Source organism: Chlorocebus sabaeus, chromosome 22, assembly GCF_047675955.1.
Source record: "Chlorocebus sabaeus isolate Y175 chromosome 22, mChlSab1.0.hap1, whole genome shotgun sequence".
In the NCBI taxonomy this organism is placed as follows: Eukaryota; Metazoa; Chordata; class Mammalia; order Primates; family Cercopithecidae; genus Chlorocebus; species Chlorocebus sabaeus.
Genome location: NC_132925.1, coordinates 23,440,816 through 23,454,325, shown reverse-complemented (window position 1 = coordinate 23,454,325; position 13,510 = coordinate 23,440,816). Strand labels below are relative to the sequence as shown.

Genomic DNA, 13,510 nt, shown 5'->3' with positions numbered 1-13,510 from the left:
GTCACATTCTAGATTACTAGGGATTAATATTTCAACATAGGAATTTGGAGGCATGGAGGAGGCACAATTCAACCTAAAACAAAAGCCAAAAAATATGACCTCATTTCCTTAGTGAAGACACAGGTGTTCTCCTGGACTCAGTGCATCTAGACCCCAATAAAAGGGGTTCTTGCCCGGGACACTGCACTTTAGCTGGCCCAACTCTGGCCCTTCTCTAGCCTCACCTTTCCCTAAAGAGTAAGGAAACCATGTAGCCAAGAGAATGTGCCTGCCCAAGCACTGCACTGCCCTTTCTCAAACATGTGCTGGTATCTTGGAACCTAGATTTGTCTGACCACGTGGTCTCAGGCTTGGTCCAGAACTTGAAGGAAATTAATCTCCAAGTTCATCTTCCTAAAAGCAAATCAAACCCTTCTAGTCCTGAGGAGGTGAGAACTTACGTCCTTCAGATGGAAAGGAAGCGAGTAACAAATGAAAGAGAATAGGAATGGCATTTGATCTCTCTGTCATCATTTCTGATGGGGAACTCCAAAAAAGCCCCAAATTCTTAATTCAAATTTGGCCTACATGGTGTTTATGAAGCCATATTTGTCAATATTGGAGGAAAGTTATATATGTGACAGGTTTTATTTTTTAAGCTTGATTACAGTTTTAAAATATTGAACTAATGTTACATGGGCCACTTTTTGTAAACTTTCCTTTTTTGATAGTTGATATTAGAATACATTTGATTAAAGTTAAAAGTAACCCAACAGACAGAGGAGTTTATTCTTTAAAGTAAGGCTCAGCAAACTACAATTCATGGGACAAATCCAGGCTACTATTTGTTTTTATAAATAAAGTTTTATTGGAACTCAACTAAACTAATTCATCTACATATGGCCTATGGCTGCTTCCATACCACATTGGAAGAGTTGAGTGGTTGCAAAAGAGGTTCCATGACTCACAAAGCCTAAAATACTGGCCTTTTACAGGAAAGTACAATCTAGCCTTTTACAAAAAAAAAATTGTTTGTGGACATTTCATTTAAGAGATAGAGAAGATAACAAAAGAGTGAGTTTTGCAAGAATATAAGAAAGGGTAGTTGCAAAACAAAAGTAGAGTGATAAGAATAGACAGAATCCTTTGTCACTCAAAATAGGAAGAATAAAAACAGAGTGGGCCAAGATAGGTGTATGCATTTAGAGGCAGGAAAATAATTCTTACATACTAGGTAGAAAACATACGTGCATGCACACAGACACAGACACAGACACAGACACAGACACAGACACACACACACACACATCCCTTATGAAAGCTTTAAGCAAAAATATACATTTAAGATTATTTATAAAGATCTTGTTTTATAATGTTTGTAATCAAATGAATTTTACTTATCAAGTGAACCTTTATGATAAATATTTTATGATACTTATCACCCAATATTGCAGCCATTTGTCTATTTTTCTGTCCCTGGTATAGAGTAGAAATTCCATGATGCAGAGGCCCTGGTCACATTTACCTTTATTCACAATATCTAACACAATATTTGTCAAGAAGTAGATATGCAATAAATGTTTGTTATTTAATTAATAACAAGTAGGCAAATAAAAGACAATATTTCAAAGATATATTAGATTTTAAAACACATGTATGCCCTGCCACCAGAAGGGAAATTTTTGTGTCTGGTCTATCTGTAGAGAGTTTAGGTTTGAGACCATTGCTCTATTCTGGTATTTGTAGTTCATTGATAGATGACTATTGCAATCTACATCCTTCCAAACGACACAACTTTCCAAAAGACAGAAGGAAGAGAGTTTAATCTGATTAATTTATTGTTTGCTTTTAAGTACAGATTAAAAAAAAAAATTAGCAAGAAACCTGTTAGCAAAAAACCATTGACTTAGTATATTAGAATATACTCTTTAAAAACATACAACTTTTTAAATCACCAAAATACCATTTCTCTGATATTGAATTAAAAAATGAAGGAATAGATATGTGCAGAGCATTATTTTGCATAATAATAAGATCTGCTAAATTTAGGAAAAGAGATGAAATTTATTCAGCAAATATTGATCTATTTTAAGATTGTCAGTATAATATTTACATTCATGTGGAATAATTGGCAGATATAAAAATATACAGTTATCGTTATTTTTAATAAAAGAATATATAGATAACTTGCAGAATCCACCAGAAATGGTCTAAATATAAAACTGATTAAATATTTAGTTTAAACTGAAAAATGGCTTAATTGTATTTTTTAGCTGATAATTGTTGCACTATTTTTAAAATTATACACTAAACACTATATATTTACTAAAATACTTAATTCTGCCTAAGAGTTCCAGAAGGATTACCAAAACATAAAGGTTTTATAACTAAATTATAATTGGGGCTTTACAGTCAGAACCATAGAGGATATTTGAAGATACTTCTGAAACTTTAAGTTTAAATTTTATTCCATTTTGGCCAAATAAAAAATCAGTAACTACCAGAGCCCAAGGTCTAATCTCACTGTTTTTTTGTTTTGTTTTGTTTTGTTTAAATTACTTTGGCTCAATTTATCAAACAAAAATATCTATTTTATATGGAATATTATTTAGGCTGTTATCTTTGAAACTTAATATTCAAACGGCACATTACAAATGCTTTCCAAAGTTTGTATTAAACGGCTTTCTACAGTTTAATACATGAGATCTGCTTATGAATCCTGTGCTGAGTGTATTATACAATTTTACAAATAAGAAGAGTTAGCAGCCGGGCGCGGTGGCTCACGCCTGTAATACCAACACTTTGGGAGGCCAAGGCGGGCAGATCAAGAAATCAGGAGATCAAGACCATCCTGACTAACACTGTGAAACCCCGCCTCTACTATTAAAAAAAAAAAAAATACAAAAATTTAGCCGGGCGCAGTGGTGGACGCCTGTAGTCCCAGCTACTCGGGAGGCTGAGGCAGGAGAATGGCGGGAACCCGGGAGGCGGAGCTTGCAGTGAGCCCAGATCACACCACTGCACTCCAGCCTGGGCGACAGAGCGAGACTCCATCTCCGGGAAAAAAAAAAAAAAAAAAAAAAAAGGAAAAGAGAAAGAAAGAAAAAAAAAAGAGCGTCAGGGGAAACAATATAATTTAATTTGCAGTATGAATAGGAGTGTAGAGACATAAGCTTGTGTTGTATACCGCCACACTAGTCACTGTTCTTCCGTTGAAGCATACAGATGCTCACAAGTTTATAGAAAGAATAAGACAACTCCAAGATCTCTATTTTTTTCTTAATAAGTAAGTAGCTAAACGCCACAATTGGCCCGCAAATAACATGAAATAAAGATAACTCATGTCCAGTTGGAGATAGCAGGAAATATTTCATTTTGATTGAAACAATCAATGTTGTTCTTTCTGTGCAATTAATACAAACTTTCAGTCTGGAAATCTTAATTACAATTAACATTAGCATGTGAATTTGCCTAGTGAATTTATGTGAATCATATAAACTAAAGAGGCGTTAGACTTCGGACCCTTGACGCAACAAATAAATGTGAATAAATTTTTTACCTACAATCTATGGATATTATAGGAAATACACAAACCATTCAAACAACAAAGACTTCATGAAGAACACATTCTCAGTAAACTCCAAATTGTATATTGCTGAGGAGAACTCAATACTGACAGTTCATTGATATAGCTGAAAGTAAGTCAATTTACTCTTCTAGTTCTGTTTCTTCATTTTAAAATAATTGAGGCTTGAGACAGATCAGTCGTTTTAACTTTTACCTGTTTTTGGCAAAATTTATAGGAAACACATCTATGTAAAACTAATAAAGCCTCCTGTGGGTCTGGTTAAAGTAGGGTTGAAGGCTATCTCAGATACCTCTTAAGCACCAACTCAGACATTTTTTGACTCACCTGTCTCTTTTCAGTTGTCCTGATGAGTGGCTTTACATGAGTTCTCATTATCATGATGCAGACCTACCTGATAATGCCTACACTCCACTCACTCTGTAAGTCACTGGCCTCAAGCACTGGGTTTCCCTGTTTATACCAAGTCATGAGTAACCATGACAAGAAAATGTTGGTCTGTTGGATACAGAAACCACTGGATAAATTCTTCTCTCTTTCTTCTTTTGGAGGAACTGTCCACAGAGCAGTCATTTAAACAGCTTCTCCAAAGATGATTTCACTAAGGGAGAAATCAGTTGTTCTTGATATCAGGCAATATCCAGTTAAGCAATATACCCCCACATTAGGTCTCCCTCACCTTCTCTAACTTACTCTGGTATTTGCCCACTCCTGCTCCTAGGGATCACACTCCCCATTAGGTTAGTACACGTGAGCCTTTGCTTCAGACTCTATTTTCAGGGAATCCCAGCCTTAGAAAAGACCCTGAGCCATTTTACAAATCCAAGTTATAACTCTTTAGTAACCCCTATAGGAGCAAACAATTCCTGGACCAACCTGTACTAACATTCCATAATTAACAACATACTACCAAAATAAGGTACTACATAATTTAGTTATATATTTTATTTCTCCCTACACTAGATCATAAATTCTATGAAAACATATTGTTTTTGTTTTGTTCACTGCTGGACTTTCAATGACATCAACCATTCTCATTTTCATGTGCTGAGTGTGAAGTTGACAGGATGAATGAGGGCATAACAGACATTCTCTTGCTATACACTCTGTGACTAAATGTATGATTTAATTGTGAGAGAAACACAAGCACAAATATTAGGTATCACAGAGATCTATGTCAGAGAGTTAAAAATGACTAAAACATGTCTTCAGAACTGGTCACCCCCAAGCTAATTACTAAATGTTACTTTAAACTCTTAATTATTTTCAATCCCAAGGGAGAAATGTTTCCTTTTTCTTTTAATGTTTTCAATTAAAACATAAAAATGAAAAGTGTTCAAACTTACAAATAGTTTCTTTTGTTCTCTAAAACTACAGACTCATATGCTATTAGTAATAATAGGACATGTGTTCATGTTAAAAACTCTCAGTAAACTAGGTATTGATGGAACATACCCCAAATCATAAGAGCTATCTATGACAAACCCATTGCTATATCATACTGAATGGGCAAAAGCTGGAATCATTTCCTTTGAAAACCAGCATAAGATAAGGATGCCCTCTCTCACCACTCCTCTTCAACATAGTATTGGAAGTTCTGGCCAGGATAATAAGGCAAGAGAAAGAAATAAAGCATACTCAGGTAGAAAGAGGGGAAGTCAAATTGTTTCTGTTTGCAGATGACATGATTGTATATTTAGAAAACCCCATCATCTCAGCCCCAGAACTACTTAAACTGATAAGCAACCTCAGGAAAGCCTCAGGATACAAAATCAATGTGCAAAACCCACAAACATTCCTATACACCAACAACAGGCAGAGAACCAAATCATGAATGAACTCCCATTCACAAATGCTACAAAGACAACAAAATACCTAGGAATACTACTTACAAGGGATGTGAAGTATATCTTCAAGGAGAACTACAAACCACTGCTCAAGGAAATAAGATAAGACACAAATGGAAAAACAGTTTTGCTCATGGATAGGAAGAGTCAATATCATGAAAATGGCCATACTGCCAAAAGTAATGTATAAATTCAATGCTAGTCCCATCAAGCTATCATTGACTTTCTTCACAGAATTAGATAAAACTACTTTAAATTTCCTATGGAACTTAAAAAGAGCCTATATAGCCAAGACAATCCCAAGCAAAAAGAACAAAACTGGAGGCATCACTCTACCTGATTTCGAAATGTACTGCAAGGCTACAGTAACCAAAACAGCGTGTACTGGTACCAAAACAGATACATAGTCCAATGGAACAGATCAGAGACCTCAGAAACAACACCACACATCTACAACAATCTGATCTTCGACAATCCTGACAAAAAGAAGCAATGGGGAGAGGATTCCTTATTTAATAAATGGTGCAGGGAAAACTGGCTGGCCATATGCGGGTAACAGAAACTGGACCCCTTCCTTACACCTTATACAACAATTAACTCAAGATGGATTAAACACTTAAACGTAAAACCCCAAACCATAGAAACTGTAGAAGAAAACCTAGGCAATACCATTCAGGTCGGGACATAGGCATGGGCAAAGACTTCATGATTAACACACCAAAAGCAATTGCAACGAAAGCCAAAATCGACAAATGGGATCTAATTAAACTCTTCTGCACAGCAAAAGAAACTAGCATCACAGTGAACAGGCAACATCCATAATGGGAGAACATGTTTGCAATCTACCCATTTGACAAAGGTGTAATATCCAGAATCTACAAGGAACTTAAACAAATTTAGAAGAAAAAAACAAACATCCCCATCAAAAAGTGGGCAAAGGACATGAACAGACACCTCGCAATAGAAGACATTTATGTGGCCAACAAACATATGAAAAAGAAGCTCAATATCACTTATCATTAGAGAAATGCAAATCAAAACCACAATGAGATACTATCTCATGCCAGTCAGAATGGCGATTATTAAAAATTCAGGAAACAATAAATGCTAGTGAGGCTGTAGAGAAATAGGAACACTTTTACACTGTTGGTGGGAGTGTAAATTAGTTCAACCATTGTGGAAGGCAGTGTGGCGATTCCTCAAGGATCTAGAACCAGAAATAACATTTGACCCAGCAATCCCCTTACGAGATATATACCCAAAGGATTATAAATCATTCTGCTACAAAGACGTATGCACATGTCTGTTTATTGCCACATTAGTCACAATAGCAAAGACTTGGAACCAACCCAAATGGCTATCAATGATTGACTGGATAAAGAATATATGGCACATATACACTGTGGAATACTATGCAGCCAAAGAAAAGAAGGAGATCCTGCCCTTTGTAGAGACATGGATGAAGCTGGAAGCCATCATTCTCAGCAAACTAACACAGGAACAGAAAACCAAACACCACATGTTCTCACTGATAAGTGGGAGTTGAACAAGGAGAATTACATGGACACAGGGAGGGGAAAAACGTAGGGGTGGAGGTTAAGGGGTGGGAGAACATTGGGACATACCTACTGGATGTGGAGCTTAAAATCTAGATGACGGGTTGAGAGGTGCAGCAAAACACCATGACACATGTATACCTATGTAACAAACCTGCACATTCTGCACATGTGTTCTAGAACTTAAAATAAATAAACAAACCAACAAATAAATAAATAAATAAATAATATGATATGTGAAAAAATAAATTAGTTTAACTGTAAACACTCCTCCAAATGTCTCTAAAATGGCAATTTTATGTTTATAGGTGAAAATATTAGATAATGTGTTTTGGGCATATTTGTGATGTTAGAATAATTTATAACAGAAAAAATTGTAATTTTTACAACAAACTGTTTTAAAAGTACTTCATCTAGTGCAAACTGCTTTGGGATTGTTGTATGATTAATCCTAACAGAGTATGATATCTGGGGAAAAAATGCTGCAGATAAAATGCATTAAATAGAATGCTTCAAACAATTTGTTCTCATTCAATTGATTTTTAGGCATCTAATTAGAATGTTACTCCATGATTTTTGGTAATTGAATATTTAAATATGTGAAATTGCCCTTAATAAAAATGTGTTGACTGATAGTCATATAGTAAATGCTTTATGAAATCCCTACTATGTGTCAAGAAATGAATCTCCTCTTCAAAGAACCTAATCTTGAGAAACATACTACTGTAGTTAATGCCCACCAAAAGTATTAGTGGAACCAAAATAGCAGGAAAAAATAAATACGTGGAGAAAAACAGTCCTCACTGCTGCTCATATACACATTGGGTGTATCTTACTATCTCATTTAGAATAAAAGCCCATAGTGCTTTAACGACCTAGAGGGCACTGTGTTATCTGGGTCCTCTTCACTTCTTGAGTCTTATTTCTTTTCTTAGCACTCTCCTTGTTCATCCTTCTGTAGCAACACTAATTTTCTAGCTGTTACCCAAATATATGAGGCCTTTTTCCCACCCCAAGTCCTTTGCACTGGCCTTTCCTCTAAAAAGCCATATAGCTTTCTCCATGTGTCCCTCCTCCACCTGTCCCACAAGCTTTGCTGAAATGCTACCATCTCAGGAGACGTATCTTAATCCACCCAGTATAAAATTAAACCAACCTTTAAACACTTCTTTGTGCACTCCAGTCTCATTCCTCACATTTCATCTGCAGTATTTACTTTCTAACACATTATGTATTTCGCTTATATGTTTTACTTTTTTTCTATGCCAATACAAGCTAAAGTCTATGAAGCCAGAGGATTTTATCTTCCTTTTTGTCTCCTTTGTTCCTCAATATATCCTCAGTGTCTTGAAAAGTGCCAGGCACAAAAGAGATGTTCAATGAGCATTCATTGAATAAAAATGTAAATATAAATAATATGAACTGAAAAGTTTTGATTGCATGAATGATAAAAGAAAGAACATAAAAACCTCAGAGCATCTGGGCATGGTGGCTCATGCCTGTAATCCTAGCACTTTAGGAGGCCAAGGCAGGCGGATCACCTGATGTCAGGAGTTCAAGACCAGCCTGGACAACATGGTGAAATCCCGTCTCTACTAAAAATACAAAAATTAGCTGGCTGTGGTGGCAAATGCCTGTAATCCCAGCTACTTGGGAGGCTGAGGCAGGAGAATTGCTTGAACCTGAGAGGCGGAGGTTGCAGTGAGCCAAGATCACGCCTCTGCGCTCCAGCCTTGGGCTACTGTCTAAAAAATAAAAATAAAAAATAAAATAAATAAATAAATAAAAAACCTCTGAGCTGGGTTAGGAGTAATTGTTTTCTAAAATAAATAAAAGCTTGGAAGGAGGGGCAGCCAGCGCAAGGTCCTGCCTCCCATTGCACTTCTCCTGACTCTTCAATGTTGTGGGAGGTGAGCTAGGACACCCAGCAGCAACTCACTGCCACTTCTGATGGCTGTGGAGGTTTTAATATCCTGTCATTTATACTAAACAGCCCTGTGTCTAGCTGATCTGTGTCTACCTGATGATGATGATGATAGTTAATATTAATTATTTGTGTTCCATAAACCAAGCAGTGTGCTAAATATTTTATGTATTATCTCACTTAATCCTTGGGGGAAACGTAAGAAGAGATGCCCGCATAAAAGAATGACAACAGCTGGACTACATGTTTCACTGCTGAACTAATTCCTCAGGAATCCTGGCTATAGAGATTGCCATGAGAGTCTGGCAATCTCTATAGTCGGTTACAAATGGCTGTTACAAAGCCAGGTCTGTCTTCACAAAGCAAAACTATGTATAAGTATAGCTCAGAAGCAAAGAATCACCATCAAGTTTATACTTCAAGGAAGTGCCATGTTCCTCAATAACTTTGTTTAAAAATGTGCACATTTTTTGTTGGTGCCCTCTGCATAAAAAATAATATTTAACAGAGTATTTCTATCTTGATCAAGAATTGAGTACTTGTGGCTTTCCTCAATTATGTGAAGGATCCAAAGGTAAAGAGATAGAGAGAATTAAATATAGCAGCTCTTTTAAATTATATGAATGAACTAATACTACTAATACTACTTCAGTAGAAGAACCTTGTAGCTCAGGAAACACAGAACCTGAAACTGGGAGGTGACATGAACCACCTACAGAACTGCTACATGAAACTTATGAAACTGGAAACCTCCGAGAGGGAAATGATTGAGCTTCAGGAAAGAGACAGTTACGATGCAAGAACAGGAATTTGTATCAACTGTTGAAAAATTAGAAAGATGAGGTACAGAAATTACAAAATATTATTGCAAATTGAGCTATTCAGTATTATAATGATATAAAGAGAAAGGAGTACAATTATAACAAACTGAGGGAAAGTCTACATCAACTTTTTATGAACCAAAAATAATTAAAAACAGCTTTAGACACTTTAAATAATGTGGGGAGAGCTGATGGAAAAAGAGGCCTCTGGAAAACTGGTAAGACAGAAGTCAGGAATTAGATGAAATGTATAAAATTATCTTGAATCATTATGAATATTGTCACAAAAAATTTCTAATGGAAAATGCTGATAAAGAAGAAATTTCTTCAGCAAATGGAAAAGAAAATGGTTTTTCATCTTTCTCCTCAAAAGAAAGCTAGAGAAAGAGAAGATGGTAATACAGGAACTGTCATCTCAGATCCTGAAGGAGATGCTGGGGAAATGAGCAGAGACAGTATCTGGGACCTTTCCTGTGAAATTGAGAGAACAGCCTACAAAGAGCATCAGAAAACAATGGGGAATTTTGAAAAGTTACGGAGAAAAACTTGGTAGCCACATTTCAAAGGTACATTTAGAACATTTAATGATGAAGATTTAATCTCAAAACAAGACCATGAACAGGAAGCTGAAAAACTCAAATTAGAAATTCAGAAATGTAAAGAAATGATTAAAACTCAGCAGCAACTTTTACAGCAACACCTCACTGCTGCTTGTGATGGTGACACCACTTCACTACTATGAGACTGTTATTTGGAAGAAAAGGAATGCCACAAAAAAAAAAGGGCCCCTTTTTAAAGAACAAACAAATAATTTTCAGAGAGAAAGATGAAATTTTGCAGAAGCCGCCATTCACCTAGGTTTCGAGAGAAAGGTGCTTGGAAAAAAAAAAAAAGAGCCAGTTGGTTAAAGCAACAGCTTTTAGGTATGATTACCATTGACTACCAGAACTCAAAAAATGTTACACTTTTCAGTGTCTTCTGAGGAAGTTCTGATCAGCACAATCTTACAGCGCACTCCAGGCAATGGAAAGGAAACCTCAGAGTGTGCGTAATGGTCTCCAGTTTGCGTGTCTAAACTTACTGAATCTCTTCTTGCTTCACCTTGTACTGAAGATTTCTTTTCAGATGCATTCCTGTGTATCTGAACACATTTCCATAAATATACTGAATATAATTCCTGAATAAACTGAACCAAATCATTTTGAAAGAGAATCTACAAATCAGAAATGAAGCATGACATCAAGACCTGCATCATAGGAAGATTACCATATTACATGCTCCCCGACCAACACAATTTCTCATGGAGAAAAAGATGACTCACCTTAGACATGGGGACTGGACTTTTTTTTCATTAACCAATTCACCACATTTCACTTCTAAGTTGAAGTCAATTATATCTACTAATAAAAAAAATATATATAAAACTGAGTAAAGTTTTGAATATAAGCCAAGCCTTAATATATAATTGCTCTGTAGATAATGAGAAGGCACCACAGCTAAGGGGGAGGGTTACATGGTCAGGTCTTTGCTTATAACTTAGCAGTATATTGGCTTTCAGGGGAGGACATTCAGAGGCAGGAAGACCTGTTACACCAAGGTGGCAGCAGAGAAGATTTGAATATATCTACAGAATAACTAACAATTTAAATTTCTTGTGAAAAGCCATGTTTGCAAAACACTTGACCACAGCAGAACTTGATCCATTCTTGCAGCCCATGGTACTGTGGGTTTGAGGACCAAGGGACAGTCTTGTGGCCCAAGAAGTAGAACTCTCTGTGGAACGCTATACTCCTTCGTGAAGAAAATAATCTTGGAATAGCCAAAATATTAATACTTTAGCACCCCTGTATATTCTGATTCATTGTCCAAAAAGAGCAATTTTAGCATCAATAGAGTCTATACCAGAGAGAGAATACTTGATTTACTAAATAATTACCAGGGAAAAATGTGTCTTTCCTTTTTCGATACTGAAGACATTTTGCAATGGAAGGCCAGATATTTTGTAGAGTGCTAACACAATCTCACCAGTCATACTTTTACTTTCTTACAGGATAAGAGAGAGCATAAGAAAGTAGGAAATGCCAAGCAATAAAAATCTAACACGTAAATAAATAATCCCTCTGAAAAGTATCTTTATTTGGGCACTTCATATTCTGAGATTTAGACCTATGATGACTTGCAAGCTTTGCAAAATAAAATATATATTCCTGCTTTATTTAGAAGCTGACACATATAGCCAATATATTGAGTACTATTCAACTAATATGTGGATGTCATGGAAATACACATAGGTAGTGATTGCATGTTTTTATAGATTGTAATTGGATATTTTTAGTCAAATTTAAAGGTAAGGAATAATAAAACTGAATATTTTCATAACTTAGAATAAGAAATGGAAGGAGTTAAACTTTCTATATATCGAGAAAACAGAATGTAAATGACCCAGGTTTCCTCCACCCAGCCATAGTTTCAAAGTCTGGGCAAATGATTTGTATGCCCTCAGTGAGAACTCCTAAGGGCACTGCTAGTCATTAAATGAGAATTCTTTAAAGTGTGTTCTGTAGTTAACTCAGTTTGAAAAATGATCGTACTTCATTTTCCTCTGGAGATTAACAACATACATTACACATTAAACTTTTTGAGAAATCATATAGGAGAAAGTCAATAAAAAATAAATAAATTTTAACCTGTTTACATTTGCTTAATTAAGGTTTCTCAGATTTACTTGACAATGGAACCCTTTCGTCATGAAACATATTGCCCTCTTCAAGAAACTTGTGGAAAAATTGTACCCTGGATCATTATCTGGAGACAAAATTGTGTCTTTTTCATTTTAAAATATCTAACATTGTTTACATTCGTGGTATTGAACATGTAACAATGAATAAACATGTTTCTCAAATATCTTATCAAAAATTAGTAAATGGTATAGTAAGCAATAGATCAATATTCTCTTACTGTTCTAATTCAATATTCTCTTTTTGTTCTAATTCACATTCCTTCTTTTTTCTTTCTTCCTGATATTTTCAATTCTATGCTTTTTCCAAAAAAAAAGGACTGCCAGTTTTCAGACACTGCAAGTCATAAAAAATTCAATTAGTTTTCAACGATAAAGTTATGCCCGATCACAGTGAAGAATTTAGAAGAAAAGTGATAGAAAATTGTCATTCATCTAAAAATGAATGGCTAAATATTACAGAGTATCCGTGCTGAGTAAGATAAATTACTGCCATCTTAATATTTACACTTAAATAATAAAAATAACAACAAATGCAGTTTAGATACAAACACATATATACAAATATAAATCCAAATACAGAGAGTTTTTAGTATTCTCAAAGTTATTTAATAAATTTCAGGTTTTATCATCGTGACTACTTTAGGAAGTGTGCATGTATTACAAACCGTAAAACCAAGGCTGAGGGATGTTATCTTAGCTTGCTATTGTTCACTCATTAGGAGAGAAAATAGGGGTACATAAATAATTTATGTGACTATACTTAAAATGATTGCTGGAAAAATCCCAGTTTACCCCTGTTTTCTTGCCATAATAGTTAATGTAATTCCTTTTAATTGTCAGTGTGCCCAATTTAGACAATAATGCACGTGGTCAGCTATACATCAACAACTAAGTTGTTACTCAGTCGAGTATAAGGTGAGGATCGTTGCATATTACAACGAGTGAATACGGTTTTCAAGAGATTTCTTTCTAATCCTCTAGTATATCAGAGAGCATGCTAACTGTGTTCTGTCAAAAACAAAATGTTCACTCTAGGTCTATACTGGAAAAACATGGG

At 35.4% G+C, this 13,510-nt stretch overlaps 1 pseudogene; it reads left to right on the top strand.

The window, feature by feature from the left end:
• Positions 1-9,220: 9,220 nt before the first annotated feature.
• Positions 9,221-10,621, top strand: LOC103228420 (afadin- and alpha-actinin-binding protein pseudogene; annotated as a pseudogene).
• Positions 10,622-13,510: the final 2,889 nt, after the last annotated feature.